The following is a 23,228-nucleotide window of genomic DNA, read 5'->3' as shown; positions in this document are numbered from 1 at the left end:
GCAACTCGCCCCCCCCCTCACCCCCCCCCCCCCCCCCCCTCGCCCTGAGGACCTGCCCTCTCAGCGTTTCTGCCACTTTGAGCCAGTCTCCCAATTCACAACCAACATTCACTACATCAAAGGCCAAGACATCACTGTAGTTTTTTTCTCATGGATCAATACTATTTCAAGCATTATTGACTCATCCAACCTGGCTGCCCTACAAGCCTCCAACAAGGAATCTCAAGCTCTTCTCACGGACCCTCAAACATCCTTTGTGTTTACCAAAGCTAAATTCCCCGGTGTTGTGGACGAGGTGTGGTGCACCTCTTCTATGGTTCCTTACGCCCATCACTCCCACCCTGGCTGCACCGGCAGTCCTTCGACGTTCTGCATAACCTCACTCATCCTGGTGTCCACATCACTACACAGCTCATCTCTGAGCATACCATTTGGAAAAATATAAAATGGAACTGTCAGACCTGGACACACAACTGCATCCCCCACCAATGCAACAAAATCAGCCACCACACCACCTCACCACTGCGGGAGTTTGACATCCCCCAAGGTCAATTTTGTCATGTACATAATCGATCTTATCAGTCCTCTTCCATCATCAGAGGACCACAGATACATTCTATCCAAAACTGACCGCATGTCCCACTGGGTAGAGGCAGTTCCCTTACCTAACATCACTGCTGAGACCGTGGCCAAGGGTTTTATCTACTCATGGATTCCTAGCATCAGTTGCCTGACCACCATCACCACTGACCAGGTTCGGCACTTTGAGTCTTCCCTGTTCACCATTTTATGTAATGTCTGCGGCATAAAGAAAATTCATCCTACAGCCTACCACCTACAAAGCAACAGCTTAGTAGAATGGTGGCCCGCACTGTAAAAATGGCCCTCAGGTCCCATGACTGCCTCTGGTCCAAAGCAATTCCATTTGAAGTGCTCACCCTTCATTTAACTTTCAAGGCCAACTTACAGGGAACTATCTCATAATTTGCTTTTGAGGAGAACCCCGTCGTAATAGGGGAACTCATTCAGCCTCCAGTGGGGCAATACAACTTTCGACATCATCGTCAAAGACTGTCCGCAAACTGTTTCGTTACACCAACACAAACCAGCATTTGTGAACCCTGATGCCCCTCTACTGGCTCAGTCTGATTCTCCTAACAACTCTCCCGCCAATCTCCCTCCTGCCGTGGCATCTGACAATGTTTCTTCTTGGGCCACCATGCCGATTTGTTCACCCGACACCTCCCTGTCGCTTTCGTGGGTTTCTCAGACCTGTCAACCTTCACCCCATGTGTGTGTTTCACTGCTACCTCATCCACTATGGAGACACCCTCTCCCATAGTCACCCTGCTTTGGAATGTACCCCCCACACCGCATGGACGATATTTCAATCGTCACTCTCAACGACCGAGTTCTCATTCTATTCACAGACACCGTGGTCTCACCACCCAATGACCAGTTAAAGATCAGTGCTTTGCATAGCCTCATCCTGCCTCGTGAGTGCAACCCGATGACAATTCGCACCTTCATCTTGTCAGACGGTTTGATTAGCATTGAGGCTTGCCACACCCACAACCTGCCATCTGCCGTTCCGCCCACCTGCTCTCGGGCAGACCCTGCCATCTGCCGTTGTGCCCACCTGCTCTTGGGCAGGCTGGCACATCTTCCGTCCTTGCTGGTTCACCTTTGAGGTGGACCCGCCTCCGGTCGATCCGCCTTCGCACCCTACCTCGGTCGAAGTGGAGGTCCCGGTCGTGCGTCTACCATTTCATACGACCACCAAGAGCAATTAATGCCCACATTGTCTTCCCTCAATACTCACATGCGGTACTCCATACTGCAGGTTGGGAGGGGAGGTGGGGGGCATATCGACCATGAATAACATAATCTTTGGGACTTACATCACTTGTCAGAGCCACCATGTAAATTCAGTCTGTTCTTGTACCTTGTACTGTGTGAACATGTATGATCATTGTCAAAATATATGTATGTGCAGATATAAATAGGAACAGTTTATTCCAAATACCACTACTTGTATCCTGTTCCCATACTTTCATTTTCAAAACATAGTATTAGGATTCTTCCTTTCTGCTACTGGACATCTCAATATGTTTCCCAATCTATTAATAATTTTGTATAGTCATTAAAATAATATGTTTCTATCTGTGCACACAACATTCTTTTATGTTTCATCATGAGTAATATTCAACTTAAATGTTCACTATAGTGATCTTTTCTTTTGCTCATATTTTTACTCAATACTGCTTTACCTTCACAATACTTGCCTCTTAATGCTACTTCAGTAGAATTGTAATAATATACTCGTCAAGCAATTTTATCAGATATATATAGTTTTTGAAGTATTGAACAGCTTTTATTATAGAACAGCAGATTCTGTCTTCTTTAACATTCTGTAATCATTTTAACCTTTGATTTCACTTTCACTTTAACCTTTGATCTCCATAACCCTACAGATGGGGTCAATTTCCAAGTGTTGGTAGCATATCAAGAATTTCTACCTCCTAAACCTACCTTATTTGAATCATATTAACTCAGAAACTTTTGTGTTTTCAATAATTTCCTGTTTAATTAAGGTGATTAATGGGCTTTTTCTTCTACACTATGTTGGAGTAAATCTCAAGCACAAGTATTTTGCTTCTGGAGGAACTATCATTGACACTTCCTTCTTCAGAAATATTTCACTTATTTAATCATACATTTCTCCATTCTTTTACATAATAAATTATTTTTACTATTTTATGGGTCATGAGTATCATCATTGGTAAGAGTTAGACATTGCTCTTCTGGAATGACACGTAACACCAATCTTACATCTAAAAATAAATTATTTATTACTATTGCACTATGTGCTTCAATCCCTGTAGGAAGTTTTACTGTAGCAAATAATCTAATATAGCTCTACATGTCTTCAATACATACAAGGTGCATTCTATAAGTAATGAGACCAAATTCATAAAAAATCATTTATTGAATATATTCATACAAATAATCAAAAATTTTCAAAATAGAACCCTCTTTCATCAATACACTTCTGAAGGCAGTGTTTCCATGCCAGGAAGGCATCCTGGTATGCCTTTTCTGGAATATCCCTTAGAGCTGATGTAACATGCGCCTGGATGCTTTCAATCGTGTCTAAACTTTTTCTTTCATGACTCCTATTACCAAGGGGGGGGGGGGGGGGGGAAAATTAAGCAGGAGCCAGGTCAGGACTGTAGGGAGGATGGGGAACCAATGGGTTCTTGGTCCTGGCCAGGAAGTCGTTGACAATGAAGGTGCTGTGACTTGACGCATTGTCATGGTGAACTTTCCACTTGTCCTTGATGTCGCTTTGTCAGTACGAGACTCTCCTTTTCAGTTTTTTGAGAACTTCCAAGCAGAAAGCTGAGTTCACTGTAGTCCCAGTAGGTACAAATTCATGGTGGACAATGCCTCTGACATTAAAGAAGACAATGAGCATGGTTTTGATCCTGGACTTGCTCATTTGTGCCTTCTTGGGCTGAGGCGATGAGGGAGTGTGCAACTCTGAACTCTCCATTTTTGTCTCAGGGTCATACTCAAAAATCCATTACTCATCACCAGTGATAACTGAGTTTTAAAAAATGAGGATCATTTACACACATTTCCAACGTTTCTTGGCACCGCAGCACATGCATGTGCTTATGTTCATCAGTCAACACTTTTGGGATGAGTTTGGCAGACACCTTTCTCATGTTAAAATCTATGGCCACAATGCAGAAAATGGTTGTTTTGACGTGTTTGGAGTTTGTGATATCAATTGAATGCTCATCCGTCTGTCAGAGTTCAAACAACTGCACACACACGTCACATTTTTGTCAACTCTTGTGATTGATGGCCGTCCACTGCAAGGTTCATCGGTGATCTCCTCTCGGCCCTTCATGAACGACTTGTGTCATCAGAAAACTTGTGATTTGGACAAGCAATCAGTCCCAAAGGCATGCTGAAGTAATGGAAACGTTTCAGTGGCAGACTTCCCAAGTTTAATGCAAAATTTGATAGTGTACCGTTGCTCTACAGAATGATCCATTGTGCCATGTTACATGAACTCAAAACGGGGTTAACGGAAAAGCATGTCCTGGCTCTCCAGCAGCTCTCAGCCAAATGAGACAAAGAGCGTTTTGAAGCTAACACCGCCGTCCACTTATCCCAGCCGGTTACAACATGCTGTGGTGTACCGTTGCATCAGAAAAAAATGGGTCGCGTTACTTATGGAACGCACTCTGTACTAGCCTATTTCACAGAAAATAAACATTAAACTCTCTACAAACAATGATTATTGAGGTAAGTCAGAATAACCATACTAAACCTCCCTTTAGCTGCTTTATGAAGCTTAAAATATTTCTCTTTGGTGATCTGCAAACTGTCAACACTAAACACTTTTGGGTTTCCTAATTCACCACTGTGGCACAAAATTAATAGTGCTGTTTAAAATAGCTTTCATTAGTCTGAAGATTCAACAATATAAAACAATTTTTTGTGCCTTAAAATCATTTTTGTGCCTACATAGCTGTTCTTTCTTTCTTCTTACTGGTTCTAGAATAGTACAATATTAATGTGTACTTTGGAGTGATATTAGATCAGTTAAATTACAATGATTTTCAAGTATTGTTCTGATATGCACAACAACCAGCTCAAATTCTATCTACACTTTCATCTTCTTTCACAGATATGAGAATTTCATCATTTTTATTAATGATCTTCCTGGAGTATACAAAATTTAAATTATGTTCCTTATACAATAAACATACTGCACACATCTGTTGAATAAATACTTTTTGATCTTAGTTGCATTGCATTAGAACAAAATGTCGCAGGACATTCTTGTGTAAGATTACACAAAGTGTATTAGGAATTATGTATGCAGGCCAATATTCTAGGTGCGAAGGTAGAACTGAACTTTTTGATTAATTTAGCCACTTGATAGTGCCTTCTGTGATTATTATCCATGTAAGTATTTTGAAATTTCACAAATGGAGCCTCATCCATCGAATGCTAGTTGATCTCTACTTCTGGTACCTGTAAAATTAAAGAATTGAAATCTGGAATTTATTGCTAGTTGCCACAGAGAGCAGGCAAAGAGTGGTAGGCACACACATTGAAAGATGGGTCTAAATGCCCAGTGATGATAAGAGGCTATTGTGTATGAGTTGTGTATACATGGGCTGGCATGTCTTTTCTTCCATTTGAAGAAGGTGGTAAAGTCTGCTTCTAATGTACTTTTAAATGAGCCTGTGTGTTGCTCAATGCTTCCTCTATCTGTAAATCATTTTGATTTGTTCGGATTGAGATAATACAAAAGATTTTAATCAATTGTGAGTCAAAAAAGAAGGCTAACATTTATCCTCAGGAGCAAAACAAGTTGTACTCCCTCTACATACATATAAAATAATAAAGACACACTAATTAGCTATAAGAACTGATGGTTTCTTTGTCAGAGAGGAGTGAGGGACCTGTTGGGGAAGGTTAGAAAAGAAGGGCATGTCCTAAGATTCCGGGATGGAAGAGACTCACCTGTAGTGGCTACCAGCTAGCTTATACAGGTATCTGCTATTTTGCTTTAGTAACAGGATTAACAAGCCTACTGCATGATTCTGATGAATTTCATACTCTATTTCTTATTTATTGTTAATTACTTGAAGGAGAAGAAGTAACTGTGAAGGATTTGAGATAGGGTTTTATCCTTTGTTTTAATGACTAATGTATCAGGCTTGAGGATCTGACTCAATACTTGGAAGTAAAATTAGACTACACTCTAACATATAACTCACACCTAGAACACACAAAACAGAAACTAAAATCTTGAAATGTTATCCTGTTGAAACTGACTGGAACAATGTGGGGTTGTGGTGTGAGCACACTGAAGACTTTAGCACTAGCCCTTCTCTACAGTGTAGCTTACTACTGTTGACTGTCTGAATGAAAAGCGCACATGTAACTTAAGTGGACACCCAACTGAAGGAGACAATTTGAATTATCTCCAGATCACTCATTGACATCCAATGTGCCTGGCTCCCCATCCTAACAAATATAGAGCCCCTTGAAATTGGGCAATCACAATTGGTCATTAGAGCATACAGAAAAATCCTAGACAACACGGAACTCCCTGTACACCAAGAGACAGTACATAGAATTTTGAGATTTACCAATAACATTATAATCCTACCAGAGATGGTAAACGAATTGGGTGAGCAACTGAATGAAATGTTTAGTGTCTTGAGAAGAGATTATAAGATTCAACAAAGGTAAAACAAGGGTAATAGTATGTTGTAGAATTAAATCAAGAGATGCTGGGACACTTAGATGAGGAAATGAGGTGCTGAAAGTAGTACATAAATTTCACTGTTTGGTCCACAAAATAGCTCATGATGTCTGAAGTAGAGAGGACATAAAATACAGACTATTCTTTTTAAACAAAAAAGCATTTCTGAATAAGAGGTATTTGATAACATATAATATAAATTTAAGTGTTACAAATTCTTTTCTGAAGATCTTTGCCTGGAGTGTAGCCTTGTACAGAAGTGAAATGTGGATGACAGGCAGCTCAGATAAGAAGAGAAAGAATGCGTTTGAAATGTAATACTACAGAAGAATGCTGAAGATTAGATGTGTAGATCAAAGAACTAATCAGGAAGTACTAAATCAAATTGAAGAAAAAAGTAATTTATGGCACAACTTGACTAAAATAAGGGATCAGTTGACAGGACACATCCTGAGACACAATGATTACTGTATTTACTTGAATCTAAGCCGCACTTTTTTTCCAGTTTTTGTAATCCAAAAAACCATCTGTGGCTTAGAAACAAGTGCAAAGTAAGCGGAAGTTCCGAAAAATGTTGGCTGGTGCCGTCACGACTAACTTCTGCCGTCGAAGATATGTAGCGCTACACAGGCATACTTTCCATGCACAAGGATAAATACTGGCAACAAAACCTCGGCGTCAGTATATAAATAAATAAAAAAAAATAAAAATTAAAAAAAAACTGGAAGACAAGCTTTTTTCTCCGCCCCGAGTTTCGACCACTGCATTTTCATACATTATCCAACGAAGTAAATACAAATTTTGTATTGTTCATCTTCAAATGTAGCAGTATTTCAATGTACTACGAAAATCCAACTGGCAAGACTGTTTGGGATGTTTGTCAATATGGGAAACTCTACTTTCTGAATTTTTTCCTACCTGTGAGAAGAGATGGCTGCTAATAGGAATTTTTATGATTTGTGAATCACATGCAGTATTTTCTTCACCATAAGAATAATACGAATAAAAACATTTTGTCATGTATTCTTTCATGTTTGCACCTGTATCATTTAAATACTGTCTGCCTAATAAACTAAGAAACTAGAGTGAGACAATAGCAAACACGATAGAATACACATATCATGTCATGTTTATATTCGTATTATTCTTATGCCTAATAGTGATACAGACAGAAATGAAGCACGGCAATTGACTAGATTTTTAAATCTAAGATGGCTCTAATTTCTGTGCAGAATGTTATGCACTAAAGAGCCGTCTGCAAAGATTTTCAAACGGAGAAAAATTTTTGCTAAACTCTAATTCAAAACATCTTCTATCATATGCACTCTATTACTTGGTTCTTGTTGATCATTATCAAAGAAAGCGGCAGTGTAAGTAACAACAAATAGCAGTATCTTGCCATTGTTTCGCTAATGAAACGATTCCTCTCTCTCTCTCTCTCTCTCTCTTTTTTTAAGCGGCGGTACAGTGCACAAAAGCAAGCCATGTGGCGAGCGGCGACAGGCTGTAAACACTCATTATCAGAAAGCAATAAACAATGCATAGCACAATATAGTAATGAATTTTCAGCTTAGAGTGACATAAACACCTACAACAAAGAGAACGGCACTTATCAGATCAAAGGAAAGTAAGCAATCAATTCAAACTAGACGAAGCACGTGAATTAGGAAGGGTAACCATATAAATATGGACGGAGCGCCTGACGCATAGCAACGGCTACCTGGTAAAGCTTAACTGCTAAGCTTATGACTTGAACCAAACTACTGTAGCTGTATTGTCATTCATTCAACCTAAATTATGTCTCATATTATAATGGACCAACTTTGCTTCGATTTGGAGGTGCGGCCTAAAACTTTCCTCTCCCCTTGAATTTCAAGTCGCAAATTTCAGGTGCGGCTTAGATTCAGGAAATTTTTTTTTCTTGATTTCGAGTCTCATTTATCAGGTGCGGCTTAGATTCGAGTGCGGCTTAGATTCGAGTAAATACGGTGGTCAGTTTGGTGACGGAGAGAAGTGTGTGTGTGTGTTTGTGTGTGTGTTGTTGTTGTTGTTGTTGTTGTTGTGTGTGTGTGTGTGTGTGTGTGTGTGTGTGTGTGTGTGTGTGTGTGTGTGGGTGGGTGGGTTTGTGGGTGGAGGGGAGGGAGTTAGGAATTGTAGCGGGAGGTCAAAGCCCAAATACAGTAAGCAGGTTCAAATGGATGCAGAAAGTTCCATCAGTTTTTCATAGATGAAGAGGCTTGCATGGAATGCATGTGTACGGAGTTGCATCAAATCAGGCTTCAGCCTGTTGATTACAACAAATACTTCTTTTTTTAAACCACCCTTTACTCTTTATGCTCACCTTAAGCCACTGGCAAACACACTGGTCTCATAATTTTCCCAGATATAATCTGAAAATTAATGAACAAAGTTCCCTCTTGATATATCTGTCTTCTAATTACTTAATTTGATGCTTTGAATGCCTTCATTATATCACCGCCAGAAGCAAAATCTTCTTGCAGCCTTTCTTTGCATCTATGAATAAGGACTATTTACTGCTTGCTCCAATGTTGGGGCCAATGTGTGTGAGCTGATACTGTTATTATTATTTATTATTATTATTATTATTATTATTATTATTATTATTATTATTACTTTTGTTATTATTATTATTAGTATTACCATTTTAGCAATATCCTTTCTTTCTGACACCATATATTTAAAGGGTGCTTGTTATCATGTAAAGGGTGTTACAAAAAGGTACGGCCAAACTTTCAGGAAAGATTCCTCACACACAAAGAAAGAAAATATGTTATGTGGACATGTGTCTGGAAACACTTACTTTCCATGTTAGAGCTCATTTTATTATTTCTCTTCAAATCACATTAATCATGGAATGGAAACACACAGCAACAGAACATACCACTTTGTTACAGGAAATGTTCAAAATGTCCTCCATTAGCGAGGATACATGCATCCTCCCTCCATCGCATGGAATTCCTGATGCGCTGATGCAGCCCTAGAGAATGGTATATTGTATCACAGCTGTCCACAATACGAGAACAAAGATTCACTACATTTGGTACCGGGGTTGCGTAGACAAGAGCTTTCAAATGCCCCCATAAATGAAAGTCAAGAAGGTTGAGGTCAGGAGAGCGTGGAGGCCATGGAATTGGTCCGCCTCTATCAATCTATCGGTCACCGAATCTGTTGTTGAGAAACATATGAACACTTTGACTGAAATGTGCAGGAACTCCATCGTGCATGAACCACATGTTGTGTTGTATTTGTAAAGGCACATGTTCTAGCAGCACAGGTAGAGTATCCCATATGAAATCATAATAAAGTGCTCCATTGAGCATATGTGGAAGAACATGGGGCCCAATCAAGACAACACCAACAATGCCTGTCCAAACGTTCACAGAAAACCTGTGTTGATGATGTGATTGCACAATTTCATGCAGATTCTTGTCAGTCCACACATGTTAATTGTGAAAATTTACAATTTATCACATTGGAATGAACGTTACCTTGTACAGCAGGAACTTCTCTGATGCTGACATTAGGGTTATCTTCAACTGCATGAAGAATTGACTTGTCCATTGCAGGTGTCCTCATCATTCTAGGTCTTCCCCAGTCGCCAGTCATAGGCTGGAATGTTCTGTGCTCCCTAAGACGCCGATCAATTGCTTCGAATGTCTTTCTGTCGGCACACCTTTGTTCTGGAAATCTGTCTTGATACAAACGTACCATGCCACGGCTATTGCCCGATGCTAATCCATAAATCAAATGGGCATCTGCCAACTCTGCATTTGTAAAAACTGCACTGACTGCAAAACCACATTCATGATGAACACTAGCCTGTTGATGCTACATACTGATGTGCTTGGTGCTAGTACTGTAGAGCAATGAGTCGCACGTCAACACAAGCACCAAAGTCAACATTACCTTTCTTCAATTGGGCCAACTGGCAGTGAATCGAGGAAGTACAGTACATACTGATGAAAGTAAAATGAGCTCTAACATGGAAATTAAGTGTTTCAGGACACATGTCCACATAACACCTTTTCTTTATTTGTGTGTGAGGAATGTTTTGTGGAAGTTTGGCTGTACCTTTCTGTAACACCCTGTTTACATAAACTTTGAAATTCATATAAATGTATCTCACAAACATACAGCTCCACTCCTCATCTTTGAAACAATGAAAATTTTTGTCTTATTTATCCTAATAACAAATAGTTTTATTCCTAATAAAATGCAAGTAATTAACTGAATTATTCTTGTGTAATATATCAGTACACTTTTCTCCTTAGCAATACATCATACTTTCATGGAATTAAATTTATTTACTGATTTACTGACCCACACTAAACTAATGGCCTGACTGATTCTCTGTCAGCACTTTCCGACAACTATGTAAAATTAAATTTCATTTATATGCTCTTACAATTGTGAATATTTAGCACAATTAGAATAACATCTTAACCATTCTTCATTGTTTATCAGTTAGACAATCTACTGTGGTGTAACCTCATATGAATTACATTGCATCAGACATCAGTGTTCCATCAAACAGGATTATTTTAGAAGCCAGGGGGATATCTGACATTATGGTTTATTTGCTCTTTCCTGCTGCATAGCAGTGAACTGTCACTCATTTTCACTTCAATGCACCATTGAGTTTAGGCTTGAGATTGCATTTATTCCATTCTGCAACTTTTATTTTCAGTCAATTCTTTATCAGCTGAAAACTTTCTATTGCTGTGACAGTCAGGAAAGCATTATAATAGCTGCATTGTCAATGAACACAGTAACCTATGCTACTGAGACCATTTTTGTACAATGTTGGGGAGTTTTTTTATGTAAAGTTATAAAATGTTGAGAGATTTTACAGTATTGTATACTGAGTGGGGGGGGGGGGGGGGTTGGATAGTGTTAAAAACATATAAAAGCATGAAAGGTGCAAAAGTAAGTTGTAAATATGACCAGGAACTTTTACATGAAGTTGTTCATGGTATTCAGTGTGGCAAATTATCATATAGAAAAGGGTGTGATCTGTTCTGCATACCTAGATTGGCCTTACAAAATAAAGTGTTGGAAATACATCCAAAAAACTGGGAGGACAGCAAGTACTAAATGAGACAGAAGAAGAAATGTTGAAGCAAGGTAGCTTGGAAGGCTGCACACTGGGAATTTCCTTTCACTAAATTAGATATTACATATTTATATTGAATGTCTACCTTGATAAGTATGACCAAAAAGAAAACAAATTTGCTAAAAATTTACCAGGGGAAAAATGGGAAAATAACCAACACTAAATGAGGAGGAAGAAGAAATTTTGAACCAATGTATGTATTATGATACTTAAAATTCATTATCTGAATCCTTATCACTTATCTGCAATGATGGATGACCTTAAAGTGTGTCAAAAGTCACCCAAACCAAATGGGAAGAATGCGAAATTAAAAAAAAAAAAAAGATTGTAAATTTTTGTCAGATTCCCCTCCATATAGTTTGATACACTGGACAGGGATTTAAAAAACACATGTGTCTGAAATCATCCTAATCTTTCGGGTGATTTTGGGCACTCCATTTGTCTGTCTCAGACAAATACAGATGCGTACAGACTTTCTGTTCTTACGATATTTTATATGTTACACATATATCCCACCACAGCTGCAACAAACAATGCAGCTGTACAAGTTACGGTGAAAATAAGCACAAAACCATCAAAAGTCATCCCACTGGATGGTACCTGTTACTTTTAGGATGCTGTTGAATCACCATCCAGAGCCCTCGGAAGCAAAACATTACCACACAAATATTATTTCCCTATTCATATGAGGAAATATTATAGCTTGCATGCCAAAACTGGGGGCACAAATAGATACTTAATATATTTTTTCCCTATTCAGATGTTAAACTACTATTTTAATTGATAATTATGTAAGAAATTGCCCACTCCTATGAAACAGAAATCACGTTTGATGTGCCTCTGTTTCTGCAAACCACTGTAATGTGCTTTGTCATAGCTACATTTTTAGATATTGCATACTTAAGATTTCTTTCCTTTCATGGGTGATGGATGAAAACAATAACTACTTGCATACTTGGTTTTTACAATCTGCATGAAGGGCTTTTGATAACTACAGAGTATTGATGACCCTGTACAGAAAATGATAAGAGATATGTTATTAAGTAGCAGCTAAAATAACTTCAGTTGTAAACTGTGTGAAATTCACATCAACAAATTTACTCTAAGAATTTATATAATATGTATAAATTTTAGTCATAAACAAACAAATAAATGTACGAATATTTTTCTTATGACAACATTCAAGGTCAACTTCATACAAGGAGGTCTGCAATATGTTTATGTAAAAATGGTTGGTTTAAACTCATTCTGAAAATGTCTATTAATCCTGACATATGTCTTTTAAATTACTCAGTAATGAATAATGTCATTTTACCTATGTCTTTATATCGCTACAATTACGAACATAATGTGAAACAAAGTTATGAGAGTACAGCCTAACCACAAACAGCAGGTTGGGGTAACACCATCTAACTTCTGTATGTAAGGGAATGTTATGTAGTCAATTTATCATATAGAAATTGCGTTTAAATGTTGATTGTATCTTTCTTTGTTATAAGATCATTTTACACCTGATGTAGGAAGAAGAAACACATGCCATTATATTCTGAAGTTCAACAGTGTCAGATTGTGGCACGTTGAAACTGAAGTTTATTGTTCCATGACCTTATGGCTCGTGTTGGTCATAATCCACTGACCATCTTGTGAACACCCAATCAGTGGGCTGTGGGCTCAGGAAAGACTGTACTCTACACCTTGCAGGATCTTAATTGCTTTACATGAATAGTGCCTGACAGAATAGTCATGCTGTTCACTAGATCATGTGAGGTGATACAATTGTCTCAAACACCTTGATCTAACTAATAGGCTTGTTTGCAGGAAGACAAGTCTGCAGAAAGCACAAGGAGTGCCGTAGGTTGTCAACAAGACAAGAATAGTTACATGACAACAGAGAGAGGTATTGTTGTTATTGTCTTCAGTCCTGAGACTGGTTTGATGCAGCTCTCCATGCTACTCTATCCTGCGCAAGCTGCTTCATCTCCCAGTACCTACTGCAACCTACATCCTTCTGAATCTGCTTAGTGTACTCATCTCTCGGTCTCCCTCTACGATTTTTACCCTCCACGCTGCCCTCCAATGCTAAATTTGTGATCCCTTGATGCCTCAAAACATGTCCTACCAACCGATCCCTTCTTCTAGTCAAGTTGTGCCACAAACTTCTCTTCTCCCCAATCCTATTCAACACCTCCTCATTAGTTACGTGATCTATCCACCTTATCTTCAGTATTCTTCTGTAGCACCACATTTCGAAAGCTTCTATTGTCTTCTTGTCCAAACTAGTTATCGTCCATGTTTCACTTCCATACATGGCTACACTCCAAACAAATACTTTCAGAAACGACTTCCTGATACATAAATCTATATTCGATGTTAACAAATTTCTCTTCTTCAGAGAGAGGTATACGGAGAGAGGTATACGGACAGAAAAATCATTGAGTGACAATACTGGACACATGTGTGGAGCCATATAATTTTTAGGTTTCAACCTGTAAAAACAGAACCCTTATAGGATTGATTTGTTATCCATTTGTCTGTCTGTCTGCCTGCAATGACCCATTTTTCTCATGAATGGATAGACATATCAAGTTTAAATTTATGTCACATATTAAGGTCTGTATTCCCTTGGTGGTGTAAGAATTTTGATTTTCTAAGTTAACAGGTATGGCAATTTATGTCACATCCTTTGATACTGAAAAACTCACTCCTCAAAATCTATAGGGTACGTCCCGTTGACCTGAACTCATTAAATTCTGCAAGAAACAAGCTTTCATACTGTAGGTAAAGGGAAAGAACCAAATTTGTTAATTTCTAATTATATGTGATGAAAAGATACTTTTCTGTCATTTTTTATCCATCTGTCAGTTTGTCTGTCCATCTGTCAACATTTGTCCATCTGAAATATCAAGTTTAAATTTATGACACATACTAAGGTCTATAGTCACTTGGTGGTGTAAAAATATTGAGCTTCTCAGTCAGTTCAGTCAAAACATGTAGCCATTCATGTCACATATTTTGATACTCAGGAAACAGCTCATCGAAACCTATGTGGTACATCCTATCGACCTGTTGTTGTTGATGTGGTCTTCAATCCAGAGACTGGTTTGATGCAGCTCTACATGTTACTCTATCCTGTGCAAGCTCTTTCACCTCCCAGTACCTACTGCAACCTACATCCTTCTGAATCTGTTTAGTGTATTCATCTCTTGGTCTCCCTCTATGATTTTTACTGTCCATGCTGCCCTCCAATACTAAATTGGTGATCCCTTGATGCCTCAAAATATGTCCTACCAACCAATCCCTTCTTCTAGTTAAGTTGTGTCACAAATTTCTCTTCTCCCCAATTCTATTCAGTACCTCCTCATTAGTTACGTAATCTACCCATCTAATCTTCAGCATATTTCTGTAGCACCACATTTCGAAATATTCTATTCTCTATTTGTCTAAACTATTTATCGTTCACATTTCACTTCCATACATGGCCACATTCCATACAAATACTTTCAGAAATGACTTCCTGACACTTAAATCTATACTGGATGAAACAAATTTCTCTTCTTCAGAAACGCTTTCCTTGCCATTGCCAGTCTACATTTTATATCCTCTCTACTTTGACCATCATCAGTTATTTTGCTCCCCAAGCAGCAAAACTCATTTACTACTTTAAGTGTCTCATTTCCTAATCTAATTCCCTCAGCATCACCCAATTTAATTCAACTAAATTCCATTATCCTCATTTTGCTTCTGTTGATGTTTATCTTATATCCTCCTTTCAAGACACTGTCCATTCCATTCAGCTGCTCTTCCAGGTCCTTTGCTGTCTCTGACAGAATTACAATGTCATCAGCAAACCTCAAAGTTTTTATTTCTTCTCCATCAATTGTAATTCCTACTCTGAATTTTCCTTTTGTTTCCTTTACTGATTGCTCAATATACAGATTGAATAACATCAGGGATAGACTACAACCCTGTCTCACTCCCTTCCCAACCACTGCTTCCCTTTCATGCCCCTCGACTCTTATACCTGCCATCTGCTTTCTGTACAAATTGTAAATAGCCTTTCACTCCCTTTATTTTACCCCTGTCACCTTCAGAATTTGAAAGAGAGCATTCCAGTCAACATTGTCAAAAGCTTTCTCTAAGTCTACAAATGCTAGAAATGTAGGTTTGCCTTTCCTTGACCTATTTTCTAAGACAAGTCGTAAGGTCAGTATTGCCTCACGTGTTCCAACATTTCTATGGAATCCAAACTGATCTACCCCAAGGTCAGCTACTACCAATTTTTCTAATTGTCTGTAAAGAATTCCTGTTGGTATTTTGCAGCTATGGCTTATTAAATTGATAGTTTGGTAATTTTCACATATGTCAACACCTGCTTTCTTTGAGATTGGAATTATTATATTCTTCTTGAAGTCTTAGGGTGTTTTGCTTGACTCATACATCTTGCTCACCAGATTGTAGTTTCTTGTCAAGGCTGGCTCTCCCAAGGCTATCAGTAGTTCTAACATAATCTTGTCTAATATCGGGGCCTTGTTTCAACATAGGTCTTTCAGTGCTGTGTTGAACTCTTCACACAGTTACATATCTCCCATTTTATCTTCATCTACATCCTCTTCCATTTTCATAATATTGTCCTCAAGAACATCACCCTTATATACACCCTCTATATACTCCTTCCACCTTTCTGCTTTCCCTTCTTTGCTTAGAACTAGGTTTCCATCTGAGCTCTTGATATTCATACAAGTGGTTCTCTTTTCTCCAAAGGTCTGTTTAATTTTCGTGTAGGCAGTATCTATCTTACCCCTAGTGAGATAAGCCTCTACATCCTTACATTTGTCCACTAGCCATCCCTGCTTAGCCATTTTGCACTTCCTGTTGATCTCATTTTGAGATGTTTGTATTCCTTTTTGCCTACTTCATTCACTGCATTTTTGTATTTTATCCTTTCATCAATTAAATTCAATATCTCTTCTGTTATCCAAGGATTTCTATTAGCCCTAGTCTTTTCACCTTCTTGATTCTTTGCTGCCTTCACTATTTCATCTCTCAAAACTACCCATTCTTCTTCTACTGTATCTCTTTCCCCCATTCTTGTCAAGCATTCCCTGAAACTCTCTGTGACCTCGGGTTCTGTCAGTTTATTTAGGTCCCATCTCCTTAAATACCCACCTTTTTGCAGTTTCTTCAGTTTTAAGCTGCCATTCATAACCAATAGACTGTGGTCAGAGTCCACTCCTGCCACTGGAAATGTCTTACAATTTAAAACCTGGTTCCTAAATCTCTGTCTTACCATTATATAATCTATCTGAAACCTTCCAGTATCTCCAGGCTTCTTCCATGTATACAACGTTCTTTCATGATTCTTGAACCAAGTGTTGGCTATGATTAAGTTATGCTCTGTGCAAATTTTTACCAGGCGGCTTCCTCTTTCATTCCTTGCACCCATTCCATATTCACCTACTATATTTCCTTCTTTTCCTTTTCCTACTATTGAATTTCAGTCACCCATGACTATTAAATTTTTGGCTCCATTTACTATCTGAATAACTTCTTTTATCTCATCATACATTTCATCATACATTTCATCAATCTCTTTGTCATCTGCAGAGCTAGTTAGCATATGAACGTGTACTACTGTAGTAGGCATGGGCTTCATATCTATTCTGGCCACATTAATGCTTTCACGATGCTGTTTGTAGTATCTTACCTGCATTCCTGGTTTTTTATTCATTATTAAATCTACTCCAGCATTACCCCTATTTGATTTTGTATTTATAACCCTGTATTCACCCGACCAGAAGTCTTGTTCCCCCTGCCACCAAACTTCACTATTCCCACTATATCTAACTTTAACCTATCTATTTCCCTTTTTAAATTTTCTACCCAACCTGCCCGATTAAGGGGTCTGACATTCCATGCTCCGACCCGTAGAATGCCAGTTTTCTTTCTCCTGATAACGACGTCCTCCTGAGTAGTCCCCGCCTGGAGATCCAAATGGGGGACTATTTTACCTCTGGAATATTTTACTCAAGAGGTCAACATCATCATTTAACCATACAGTAAAGCTGTATGACCTCGGGAAAAATTACAGCTGTAGTTTCCCCTTGCTTTCAGCAATTCACAGTACCAGCACAGCAAGGCCATTTTGGTTAGTGTTACAAGGCCAGATCATTCAATCATCCAGACTGTTGCCTCTGCAACTACTGAAAAGGCTGCTGTTCCTCTTCAGGAACCACATGTCTGTCTGGCCTGTCGAACAGATACCCCTTTGTTGTGGTTGCACCTACAATACGGATATCTGTATCACTGAGGAACACAAGCCTTCCCACCAACGGCAAGATCCATGGTTCAGGGGGTTTGTTGACCTAAAATCTTGAAATACGGGAAGAAGCAAGTCTTTACAGTACAAGTAAAGGGAAAAATTAGAAAATTATTAATTTACAATAGTAAACCACGAAAACAATTTTCATCCTTTTTTTTATAATTGTCTGTTTGTCAGTCCATCTGTTAAGAACCATTTTCTTTGGGAATAGGTTGAAGTATCAAATTCAAATTTAAGTCACATATTAAGTTATTTTGACCCTTGCCAGAGTAAAAATTTAAGCTTCTAAGTCAATGTGACGAAAAGCCATTTATGTCACATATTTTGAAATTTACAGACTCACTAATTGAAATCTATAGGGTATTTCCAGTTGACTTAAAATCATAAAATTCAATAAGAAGCATGATTTCACAGTACAAGTACAGCAAAAACTCTGAAACTTGTTAAATTGTAACTGTACCAAATAAAAAAAGTATTTTTGCCATTTGAATATACATTGCATCAAAGGCATAATAGACAAACACTATGCAAGCAAATCCACAGAGAAGAAATATTAATTTTGAGGTTCACTGATGTCACTGTAATTCTATCAGAGGCAGCAAAAGACCTGGAAGAGCTGTTGAATGGAATGGACAGTGTCTTGAAAAGAGAATATAAGATGAACATCAACAAAAGCAAAACGAGGATAATGGAATGTAGTCGAATTAAGTCAAGTGATGCGGAGGGAATTAGATTAGGAAACGAGATACTTAAAGGAGTAAAGTAGTTTTGCCATTTGGGGAGCAAAATAACTGATGATGGTCGAAGTAGAGAGGATATAAAATGTAGACTGGCAATGGCAAGGAAAGCGTTTCTGAAGAAGAGAAATTTGGTAACATCGAGTATAGATTTAAGTGTCAGGAAGTCATTTCTGGAAGTATTTGTATGGAGTGTAGCCATGTATGGAAGTCAAACATGGATGATAAATAATTTAGACAAGAAGAGAATAGAAGCTTTCGAAATGTGGTGCTACAGAAGAATGCTGAAGATTAGATGGGTAGATCGCTTATCTAATGAGGAGGTATTGAATAGAATTGGGGAGAAGAGAAATTTGTGCCACAACTTAATTAGAAGGAGGGATTGGTTGGTAGGACATATTCTAAACATCAAGGTATCACCAATTTAGTATTGGATTGCAGTGTGGAGCGTAAAAATCATAGAGGGAGATCAAGAGATGAATACACTAAACAGATTCAGAAGGATGTGGGTTGCAGTAGGTACTCGGAGATGAAGAAGCTTGCACAGGATAGAGTAACATGGAGAGCTGCATCAAACCAGTCTCTGGATTGAAGACCACAACAACAACATGCATGCAAACATAAAATGTAAGTAGTAGTCATGTTTTAGAAAGTAAATAAAAAATGTTTTATTAAATCTTCTCTCTCCACATAAATAGAGTGCAATCTCCTGCTTGCTTCTTCTTGGATGTCCGTTCTAATCTGAGGAGCTTTTGTAAAGGTTGGGATAAGGTTTTGAAATTCTCAGACCAATCCCTTGCCAGTATCAGTATAAATAACAGGTAGAAATTGTTGAGATTTTCAACTCCCAGGATGTGAGAACTGCCAACAGCCTTGCCACAGTGGTAACACCGGTTCCCATCACATCACTAAAGTTAAATGTTGTTGGTCTCAGCTAGCACTTGGATGGTTGACAATCCAGTACGTTGAGCACTGTTGGCAAGCGAGGTGCCCTCAGCCCTTCTGAAGCAAAATGAGGAGCTACAAGATTGAGAAGTAGCAGCTTCAGCCCCGTAAACTGACATACGACCGGGAGAGCGGTCTATATTATGGATCCTGTAGATCCCCATATCACCTACAAATTTAATCGTGTTCGTTATACAACATTTACAAGTATAACTTTATTCTTTGCTTTTATTTATTTCAGCTGTCGTTATTGTGACAGGATATTTTATATAAAAATAGATTCCAGTATGCCCATATGACATATTGCATCTACACTCACTGTTACAGGAAAACATATCTTTCCATTTATTTTCCAAAGAATGGATTTCCAAAGAAATTAATTCATTTTGACACATATTTTGTCTGTTTCACTATGCACTATTATGGGGCAATATTTGCACTTTGGTCTCACTGAGTGTGAAGTTGGATGAATAAGTTGGATGAATCTAGATGTATCAGCAGGGAACAATTTTAACAGACAAAAAATAAACCAAGAAAAAAGCAAATGAAAACAGTTCAAACTTTTTCATGGTAAAGTTCATTTTGTTTACTTATCACTGCCAGGCCGAACTTTTGAGCTTTCAGATTAAACTTCATACCGCAATTTTAAGTGCATTTACTGATAGTTTAGTGTGATAAATACTTTTGCTGCCCCTTTATATCTGTAGAGTATCATCATCTCTTAAGTAATTTCCAGTAATAAAGTTCTGAACCATTGTTTACATTGTCGCGAGTAGGCCTAGTTTTTCGTACATGTATTTTCATTGTTTTCTGGTAACTTAATTGCCTTTCTGTCACTAAAATCGATTTGTACCATGAGTGTAAAGTGCCTGACGTGCCATAGAATCGTTAGCTCCGGGGTCTGGTGTGATGGATGTAGTAACGTTTTTCATTGGGCCGATTGTAGTGGCGTGGGAATTGGGAAAATGAGCGAGATTCATCAGTGATTCTGTAGGCTATGCAGTAGAGATAGAAAAATTGTGGAACAGGAGTGGAAAATTGCTGCCCTTCAGGCTGAGTTAGATGAGGCTAGGCGATAACTGGGCTGGTTAAGGGGGGGGGGGGGGGAGTGTAAACAGGGGTGGGAAGTGGCAACAGGCATAAGGAACAGGCCAATAAATTCTTCTGACAGCTTTGTTATTAATGTACAAAATAGTTTTGACCTGTTGCCTTGGTCAGGAACTGATGAGCCTCTCACAGAAGTAGATGTAGACTGGGCTCAACAAGCTTTCAGCAGCAAATTGAATAAGAAGGTAGGGAAGTGTGCAAAGAGAAAGAAAGTCTTGTTGCTAGGTAGTTCGCATGCTAGGGGTGTGGGCCAACTTCTGCAGGATGAATTAGGGTCAGAACACCAGGTCACAAGTTTTTTTTCAAACCTAGTGCTGGACTGGGGCAGGTTACAGAGGATTTAGGTTCACTATGTAGAGGCTTTACTAAGGAAGATACCATGGTTATTGTGGGTGGGCCGGGCAACAGTATTGACAGAGATCCGGGTTACAGCATAGAGTGTGACCTGGCAAATATTTCATCAGCATCGAGTCATACCAGTGTTGGGTTTGTGTTGGTTCTGGAGCACCACGACCAGCCTCATTTGAGCTCTTCTGTCAGGAGAGTTAATTTGGAGTTGGAATGGCTACTTGGATCTGGTGCAGGGTTACACATTGGTGTGGTTCCTGTTGATTCACTTTGTAGGTGGGACTATACTAGACATGGCCTACACCTCAGCAAGAAGGGGAAGGGTAAACTGGCTGGGCTGATAGCAGGAAATTTAAAGGGGGAGGAACTACATCTCATGGTGGAAACTCTTTTTTAGTGTAAGATCAGTGTCCAGTGGGAAACTCAGCCAGGCAAGTACTACAGATGTTAAAAAAGTTCAAGATACTCACAAAAGTAAAGTGAAAAATAATGTTAGTATATTTCATCAAAATATTGGGGGATTGAAGAATAAAATTGATGAGCTTTTGCTTTGTTCAGAAGATATAGAAACTGAGAATGTAATAGATGTACTCTGCCTGTCTGAGCATCACATTGTCACTGATATGCAAAAGGTTAGCATCAATGGGCACAAATTAGCTGCACATGTAAGTAGAGATAATATGAGAGGAGGAGTTGCCATATATGTCAAAAGCTTCCACAGTGTAAAAAATTTTGTGTAGAGCAACATATGGAAGCATGTGCCACTGAACAAAAACTAAATGATGGCATTTTCATAATTGTAACAGTGTATAGGTCCCCCTCAAGGAATTTCCAGCTATTTCTAGAAAATTTGGATGCTTTGTTGTGCTATCTGTCAGACAGGGGGAAGCAAATGATCATTTGTGTGGATTTCAATGTTGATTCCCTGAAAGAGTGTAATAGGAAGAATGACATTGTAGTATTACTCAGTTCTTTCAATTTGAGCTCCGTCATTGATTTTCCTACTCGGACAACAAAGAACAGCAGGACATTGATAGATAACTTTTTTTATAGGCCAAGATAAACTTAAGGACATAAATGCTTATCCTGTTGAGAATGGTCTTTCAGATCATGGTGCACAGTTAGTTACAGTACACGACCTAGCTCCATGCAGTATATCAAATCAGAATTGAAAAGCAGTGTGTTAAATTAACAATATAAATATTGCAAACTTTAGGGAAAGTCAAAATCAGCTAGACTGGGGCGATACATTTTTAAGGGCATTTGAAAATTGTTTTCCCAAGAAAATATTTAAACATAATTCCAAGAAAACATATAAAAAACCTTGGCTAACTAAAGGAATAAGAATATCTTGAAACCGTAAAAGAGAACTGTATCTAACAGCAAGAGGGAGTACTGACCCCAAAATTGTTCAATATTATAAAAACTATTGTGCGGTACTAAGAAAAGTTATTAAAAAGTCCAGAAGCATGTGTATCATGTCTGAGATCTGTAACTCTGATAATAAAATTAAAGCAATTTGGAACATTATTGAAAGGGAAACAGGGCAACCAAGAGCACAGGAAGACTTTAGTGCCATAAAACTGAATGACAAGTGTACTAACAAACAATCAAAAATTGAAAATATTTTCAATAATCATTTTTTAAATGTTGTGGAGAAAATAGGATCTAGATCTTCACTAGAAGAGGCAAGGCTTCCAATAGAAAAGGTCATACCTGTGCAGTTTGAAACAATTGTATTTCCACCAACCACTCCCTCTGAAATCAGTAAAATAATAAACTCACTGAAAAGCAAAAGCTCTTATGGAATTGATGGCATTTCCAGCAAGATACTTAAAGCTTGTTCCCCACAGATAAGTAGGATTCTCAGCCACGTATGCAATAGCTCTTTGGAGCAGGGTGCTTTCCCCGATAGACTGAAATATGCCATTGTAAAACCATTGCATAAAAAGGGGGATACGTTGGGTGTCAACAACTATGGCCCAATCTCTCTTCTGACAGCTCTATCAAAAATTTTTGAGAAAGTAATATATTGAAGAGTAGCCTCCCATATTTGTAAAAATAAAGTGCTAACAAAATGTCAGTTTGGTTTTCAGAAAGGCTTTTCAACAGAAAATGCTATATATGCTTTCACTGATCAAATATTAAATGCTCTGAATAACTGGACATCACCCATTGGTATTTTTTGTGATCTCTCAAAGGCCTTTGATTGTGTAAATCATGGAATTCTTTTAGATAAGCTAAATCATTATGGTTTGAGGGGGGCAGTGCACAAATGGTTTAATTCATACTTAACTGGAAGAATTCAGAAAGTTGAAATAAGTGATTCATGTAATGTTA

This window comes from Schistocerca gregaria, chromosome 4 (genome assembly GCF_023897955.1).
Source record: "Schistocerca gregaria isolate iqSchGreg1 chromosome 4, iqSchGreg1.2, whole genome shotgun sequence".
Lineage (NCBI taxonomy): Eukaryota > Metazoa > Arthropoda > Insecta > Orthoptera > Acrididae > Schistocerca > Schistocerca gregaria.
Note: the sequence above shows the minus strand (reverse complement) of the source record.